This window comes from Gekko japonicus, unplaced genomic scaffold (assembly GCF_001447785.1).
Source record: "Gekko japonicus isolate JY-2015 unplaced genomic scaffold, Gekko_japonicus_V1.1 scaffold7131, whole genome shotgun sequence".
Lineage (NCBI taxonomy): Eukaryota > Metazoa > Chordata > Lepidosauria > Squamata > Gekkonidae > Gekko > Gekko japonicus.
The window spans coordinates 4,883-12,088 of NW_015172225.1; the positions used below are offsets into that span (position 1 = coordinate 4,883).

General features: G+C 52.3%; 1 long non-coding RNA gene across 1 annotated transcript; it reads right to left on the reverse strand.

Moving 5' to 3' along the window:
- Positions 1–250: 250 nt before the first annotated feature.
- LOC107118709 lies at positions 251–3,211 on the reverse strand. The gene is made up of 3 exons (XR_001482778.1): positions 3,130–3,211; positions 2,765–2,882; positions 251–322 (listed from the first exon to the last, which is right to left on the reverse strand). It is a non-coding gene; the product is annotated as an uncharacterized LOC107118709 (long non-coding RNA).
- Positions 3,212–7,206: the final 3,995 nt, after the last annotated feature.

Here is a 7,206-nt window from a genome sequence, read left to right on the forward strand (position 1 = left end):
GCCACGTCCTCAAAGGAAGCTAGAGACTGAAAGAAGAAGCAGATTTCCTCACCAGAGGCTGTGCCAGGCAAGACTGCCCTCTGGAAAAGGGGCATGCCGGGAGTGCCCAGGATGGAGCGCTTGGCAGGGGTCAAGGGAGCGGCGTGCAGAGCCTTTCTTGCTCGGACCCCTTAGAAGCCACTGCAGGAGCAGAAGCCCCCCTGAGAAAGGAGGGGGAACTCAGGCGGTCCCCTCCTTGTCTTCCCTACCTGGGCAGCTGGGGCCGCAGCCGTTTCCACTCCTCTGCAAATACGACGACAGCTCGACACTGTCTCTTCACTGCCTGTGAAGGAGAGAACATCAGAAGAAAGGGTTTTAGCCCAGGCTTCATATTTTGTTTGGTTGTCTGAATCCTGCTTTATGCACCCCTGTTTGGACGGCTGTGAAACCTTGCCCTGTGTATACTACGAAAAAATGTGTGAGATATGGAAGAGAAGCACTAGATTCCTAAAAAAAACCTTCGGGGGCAGGGGGTGGTATAAACACTGATGACACAGTCCAGACTTTTGTGACCATCGACACTTATCCTGTGAACTCCAGGGCTCAAAACTGTGGCAGCATCCCTGCTCGATCAGGCCAAAGTCCCAGGCGTGCCATTGTTTCAGTGACGGGGCCCTCCCACATGATACTGAGTCCAGGGCAACAGTGGGAGGGGTTTAGGAGCTCTGGCCTTGTTGGTGGCCCCTGGGTTTGGGCCACTGTGTGACAAAGACTTTTGGACTGGAGGGGCCACTGGCCAGATCCAACATTGGCTTCTGTGATGTTCTTATGTTTTTGTTCGGGCATTTTAGAGGTTAGGGTCTCTGCCTGGGATCCCCAACTCCATTAGGGTACTTTTCTATGGGCGTTAGAGACTGGCTAGGGAACGCAGGCTTCACCAGGGATAGAGGGGGGAGACGTTGCTGTGAACAAAAGCTATGTATTGATTTGGTGTTGTGGTTAAGTGCGGGGACTCTAATCCGGGAGAACCGGGATTCCCCCATTCCTCCGCTCGCACCTGGCTGGGTGACCTTGGGCAAGCTGTAGTTCTGATAAGAGCTGTCCTTGGAAAAGAGCAGTTTCTGTCAAGAGCTCTCTCAGCCCCACCAACCTCCCAGGGTGTCTGTTGTGGGGAGGGGAAGGGAAAGGAGTTTGTAAGCCGCTCTGAGACACCTTTGGGTAGTGAAGGGCAGGGTGTAAATCCAATCTCTTATCTTCTACTTTTTCTTAAAACCGCACATGAGTAATACTCAGTAGCATATATTCACTTTATCTATTTATCTATTATTTCAATTTATGCCCCACCCTCCCCGTGAGCAGGCTTAGGGCGGCTTACATTGATTGCTTTCCTGTACCCTAAAAACCACATACAAAACTTAAAACCACTTACAAACATCAACATTAAACATTATAACAATCAAACAGTGAACAATTAAAGTGCTAGTGACAGTTCAGATGGCATACTAACAATTTCAATACTCAGTAGCATCCAGAAAATCCCAACTCCTGATGAAATGTACACTTTAGAAATAACAAGGAATTTCACTTATTTATTTAATTATTACTTATTGTTCATTTTCTATCTCACCCTCCCCAAAACGGGCTCAGGGCGACTAACAATTAGGGCACAAAGCCAAGATTAAACAATTACGGTACGAAATCTATTCCTGGGCTGCAAGACCAAGAGAAACACAGAAACACCGGTGCTAGACTCTCACTTGCGAAGACATGGAGGACCCTGAAGATTCCTACGCTGCATGAGCTGATATTGAACATTACGGAATGTGCTGAAATGGACAAGTTGAGAAACATTTTAAAAGGAAAAGTGGAAGATGGATTTATGAGGCCTTGAAGGGCGTTTCATGATTGGTTAATACTCAAGTACTGAGAGAATAAGATTAAGTGAAGAATAAAGAGAATGACAGATGAAATAGTCATGAAATTGTAAGGGGAAGATATGCATACAGAACGATACATTGAAATTCTTTATATCTCCGTCCTTTCCCCCCTTCCTTCTTTTCCCCTTTCTTTATATAAATTAATAAAATTTCAATAATAAAAAAGGACTTCCACAGTCACAGGTGGGGTGTTGACCAAGCAGCCCCGAACAGAGCCAGAAGTCCCATATTTATACTCTTTTCAGCCTATGGGAACTAATGGAGCTGTAAGTCAAGAATGTACCAGACTTGACGAACACCAGACCAGCCCGTCTTAAGTTGATAATATGAACTTTGGCTCGTATGAACTTTTGTCCAGATATATTTTATTAGCTGCAATGTCAAAAAGGCCTGGACTGATTTGGCACCTCCCGTACATCTGATCCATACATGTTTAGGCTTCGGAGCCTGGCACCTGGAGGGTGGGAGGTGTCAAATATGAATTTGGGCAAAGGTACATCTTCATGGAAAGGCTGTGGTTTTTATGCCTAGGGTGCCAGCAAAAAGAGGAAAGGCTTATGGGAGAAATAACCTAACAGAGAGGTATAAGCTAATTCAAACTAATATACAAGAACACAGAAGGACAGCCATGGCCTAGTATCGCTTATAATCCTGCTGCCGTTCTAATGAGAATGGAACTGCCCTCTATGAATCTGTATGATTCCCCCTTCGGGTGAGTGGCCACCGTCACGTCCTGTGGACCTGAGACCCAGAAGTTTACCCTTCTGCGGTGTGTGCAGAACTATTTCCTGAATCTTCTATCCAAAGACTGCACAATCTGCCCAGATCTGGGCACAAGGCACCCTTACCACGTGAGAGGGCATCTTGGGCACGCTCCTGGCCCCTCGCCTTCTGCTCTTCCTCCAGAGGAGACCCTTCTTCCTCCTCAGAGGGCTTCACCTCCATCTCCACAGACGGTCCCCACTTCTGAAACAGCAGTAAGAGAGACAGGTGGGAGGCGGGATGCTAAAGACCAAGGGAGACACATCTCGCCCCATCTCCACCCTCAGCCCTGCCTCCACCGACAGAGCTGCTTCAACCGCAGTGGCCAGAATCCGGGTTGCTGTTTTACATCGGCCCCGGTCAAGTATCTGGAGGCATACGTTTTGGGCAGGGAGGCCTCAGGCTGAGGTCGGAGACCGCACCTCGAATGGACCGTATGAAGCTCCCTCACCTCTTCCGCCTGCCTCTCCCCCTCGGCCTGACTCAGGAGGAAGCCTTCGGCCAGGGCCACCGCCTGGGAACTGGTCTCCGGCCCGCATCCCCTCACCCAGCCCTGCATTTCCTGGGGCAGGAGAGTCAGGAACTGCTCCAGGATCACCAGGTCCACAATCTGCTTCTTGGTGTGCCTCTCCGGCTCCAGCCAGTGGCTGCAAAGTCTGTTGAGCTGGCTGCAAACCTCTTGGGGCCCAGCGGCCTCCTGGTAGCGGAACTGCCGGAAAGGCTGGCGATGTTCATCTGAGATCCCCGTGTCTTGATGCAGGACCTCTGGCACCGCTCCTCCCCAGAATCCACCACCACTCCCCGCCTGGAGGGGATGGAGGCCTTTCCTTGGTTTCTTGCAGGTTCCCGGTCCTTCTGGTTCCTGCTCTTCCATCTCCGTCCCCTTCTCTTGGGCCATCTGTGTGAACAGATGTGTGAACAGATGTGGGACTGGACGGACTGACCCAAATAAGGGCCACAACATGTTCCGATGACTCATTTTTAAGTGGCAGGTCCTAATTGAAGGCCTGGTGGAAGACCTCCATTTTACAGGCTCTGCGCAGTGCCCTGATGTTCTCCGGGAGCTCATTCCACCAGTGTGGAGCCACCACTGAAAAGGCCCTGGCTCTAGTAATAGCCAATCTGGTGTCTCTCAGACCAGGGAGAGTCAGGCGGTTCTGTGAGCCTGAGCTCAGTGCTCTCCGGGGCACATATGGGGAAAGGCGGTCCCTCAGGTAGGCAGGCCCCCGACCATATAGGGCTTTAAAGGTCAAGACCAGCACCTTGAAACAAATCCAGTATGCTATTGGCAGCGAGTGCAGAGACTTCACCACAGGCTGGATGTGATCTCATATAGAGAGACCCATCAACAGCCTGGCTGCTGCATTTTGCACCACCTGCAGCTTCCGGATTTGAGACAAGGGCAGCCCCATGTAGAGAGCGTTGCAGTAGTCTAATCTCAAGGTGACCACAGCATGGATCACTGTTGCCAGGTCACTGCATTCAAGGAAGGGAACCAACTGCCTAATCAGCCACAGATGGTAAAAAGCTGCCTTGGCTGTGGCTGCTACCTGGGCCTCCATTGTTAAAGCGGCATCCAGGAGCACTCCCAAACTCCTGACCCTTGGCGCTGGCACCAAAGGTGCCCCGTCCAAGGTCGATAGTGATATCCCTACCCCCGACCAGCTCCAACTCAGGCACGGGACCTCCGTCTTCGTTGGATTCAATTTCAATCGGCTCAGTCTAATGCAGCCTGCCACGTCACGAAGCGCCGGGCATGAGCTAGCAGCCGCAAGCGCAGCCGCGTAGAATTGTCTCTTCGTGGCTTTGGTTGCCACCTCATAGGATCTCATAAACGTCCTATAAGATGCTCTGGTTGCCTCATTGCGAGTGCGCCGCCACCGTCTCCCTAGAGCCGTCTAAGTCCCCATTTCATAGGCCGGAGCCCCTCAGTAAACCAAGGGGCTCGCTTAGAGCGAGGGCGCAGAGGACGTCAGGGAGCGATCGCTTTGGTGGCTCCTGATTGTTGACCGTGCCAGTCCCCAACTAGCTCATCTAACCAACCGCCTGGGGGCATGGGATCCTGCAGAGCCATCTGAAGCCGCAGAGGGTCCATTTGGCTCCGCAGAAAAGCCAAAATACAAGATCGCCTCCCAAACAGGGTCAGGGTGGAACATTCAGACGGGCCTTCAGGGCATGGTGGTCCGACCAGGGAACTACCAGAGCAGTGATCCAGTCCACTGTAACCCCCGCAGTGAAGATCAGATTGAGCATGTGCCTGGCCCGATGTGTAGGGGCCATTATATGTTGGGTGAGTCCCAGCGCCTCCATGGACGACACCAGGTCCATCGCCGGGATAGAGGCTGCATCGTTGGCATGGACACTGAAGTCGCCCAAGACTATCAGCCTAGGGTACTTTAATGCCCAGCCCAACACAGCCTCCACCAGGGATGACAGGCTGTTGGGTGGTGCGTTCGGAGGCTGGTACACTAGCCAAACAGCCCAACTCTCCCTGGCTTCCCATTCTAGGCCCAGGAACTCAATGCCTGTGAGCTTCACCGGCGGGAGTGCCCTGAAGGAGTAAGCCTCCCAGATGAATACAGCCACACACCCCGCCCCTTAGTCCGAGATTGGTGGAGGACCAAGAACCAGGGCGGAGCCAACGGGGAGAGAGCTATTGCCTCCCCATCTTGCACCATAGTCTTGGTCACGCACGCCAGGTCCGCTCCGTGCTCTAACGGGAAATCCCGCAGGGCTGAGGTCTTATTATTTATGGACATGCCGTTACAGCCCCGATCAAGTGTCCGGAGGAATACGTAGTGGGCAGGGAAGCCTCAGGCTAAGGTTAGAGATCGCACCTTGAATGGACCACATGAAGCTCCCTCACCTCTTCCGCCTGCCTCTCCTCCTTGGCCTGACTCAGGAGGAAGACTTCGGCCAGGGCTACCGCCTGGGAACTGGTCTCCGTCCCGCATCCTCTCACCCAGCACTGCATTTCCTGGGGCAGGAGAGTCAGGAACTGCTCCAGGATCACCAGGTCCACAATCTGCTTCTTGGTGTGCCTCTCCGGCTCCAGCCAGTGGCTGCAAAGTCCGTGGAGCTGGCTGCAAACCTCTCGGGGCCCAGCAGCCTCCTGGTAGCGGAACTGCCGGAAATGCTGGCGATGTTCATCTGAGATCCCCATGTCTTCATGCACGACCTCTGGCACCGCTCCTCCCCAGAATCCACCACCACTCCCCGCCTGGAGGGGATGGGGGCCTTTCCTTGGTTTCTTGCCGGTTCCCGGTCCTTCTGGGTCCTGCTCTTCCATCTCCGTCTTCTCTTGGGCCATTCCTGATTGCAACAAAATGGAGAAAGGAACCTCTAAGAACATAGTAGAGTATCGAGAAGCCAATGTTGGATCAAAAGAGGGAGCTACATCACTGACCCTAGGGATTATTAGGAAGGGTACTGAAAACAGATCAGCCAACATCTTAATGCCCCTATATAAATCAATGGTTGGAACAACTTTCCCTATGAGAAAAGGTTAAAGCGCTTAGGGCTCTTTAGCTTGGAGAAACGATGGCTGAGGGGTGACATGATTGAGGTTTATAAGGTTATGCATGGGAAAGAGCAGGTATAGAAAGAGGTACTTCACTCCCTTTCTCATCATACAAGAACTCCTTGTGGGCACTCCATGTAAAATGCTGAGCGGTCGGGTTAGAATGGATAAAAGGAAGTCCTTCTTCACCCAAAGAGTGATTGACACATGGAATTCACTGCCACAGGAAGTGGTGGCGGCTACAAGCATGGACGGCTTCAAGAGGGAATGAGATAAGCATATGGAGCAGAGGTCCATCAGTGGATATTAGCCACAAGGTATAGATAGGGACTATGGGGCAAGTGATGCTCTGTCTTCTTGGCGCTTGGGGGGGGGGGTCAACAGTGGGAGGGCTCCTAGTGTCCTGGCCCCACTGCTGGACCTCCTGAGGGCACCTGGTATTTCTGGCCACTGTGTGACACAGAGTGTTGGATTGGATGGGCCTTTGGCCTGATCCAATATTGGCATCTCTTATGTTCTCATGTTCTTAAAGGCTGAAGATTAGGCTGAGACTGAACTCCCTCCTCAGGAGCCAAAACCTATATCTCCTTGGCCCTGCCCCTGGGGCGTGTCCTTCTTTTCCCTCAGGGCTCCTGGGAAGTGTAGTCAGGGTGGTATGGCCTTCACTTCCCGAAGCAGAACTGATCCCTGTGCGGATACTTATTTCCACCAACAGGGGGCTCACTCTCCCACAACAGCTTTTCCTACATAGTCAGTAGACTCCCTGGGTTTGAAGAAAAATAAAAAAACTAAAAAAATCCCTTCAGGGACGGCTGAATTCCCCCAAAAACCTTTTGAAATGGCCTCTGCAGGGATCTGCTTCAGGCATCAATGGTGAGAGATTAGAACGTTTGGGGGGGGGGCGCTTCTAACTGGCTCTGTCAGTCAAAGGGTGGGGGAAGGGCCCTTTCCAGGCCTCTTTTGGCCTTTCAGGGAGGGAGGGAGGGAGGGAGCCTTGGGGCCAGGCCT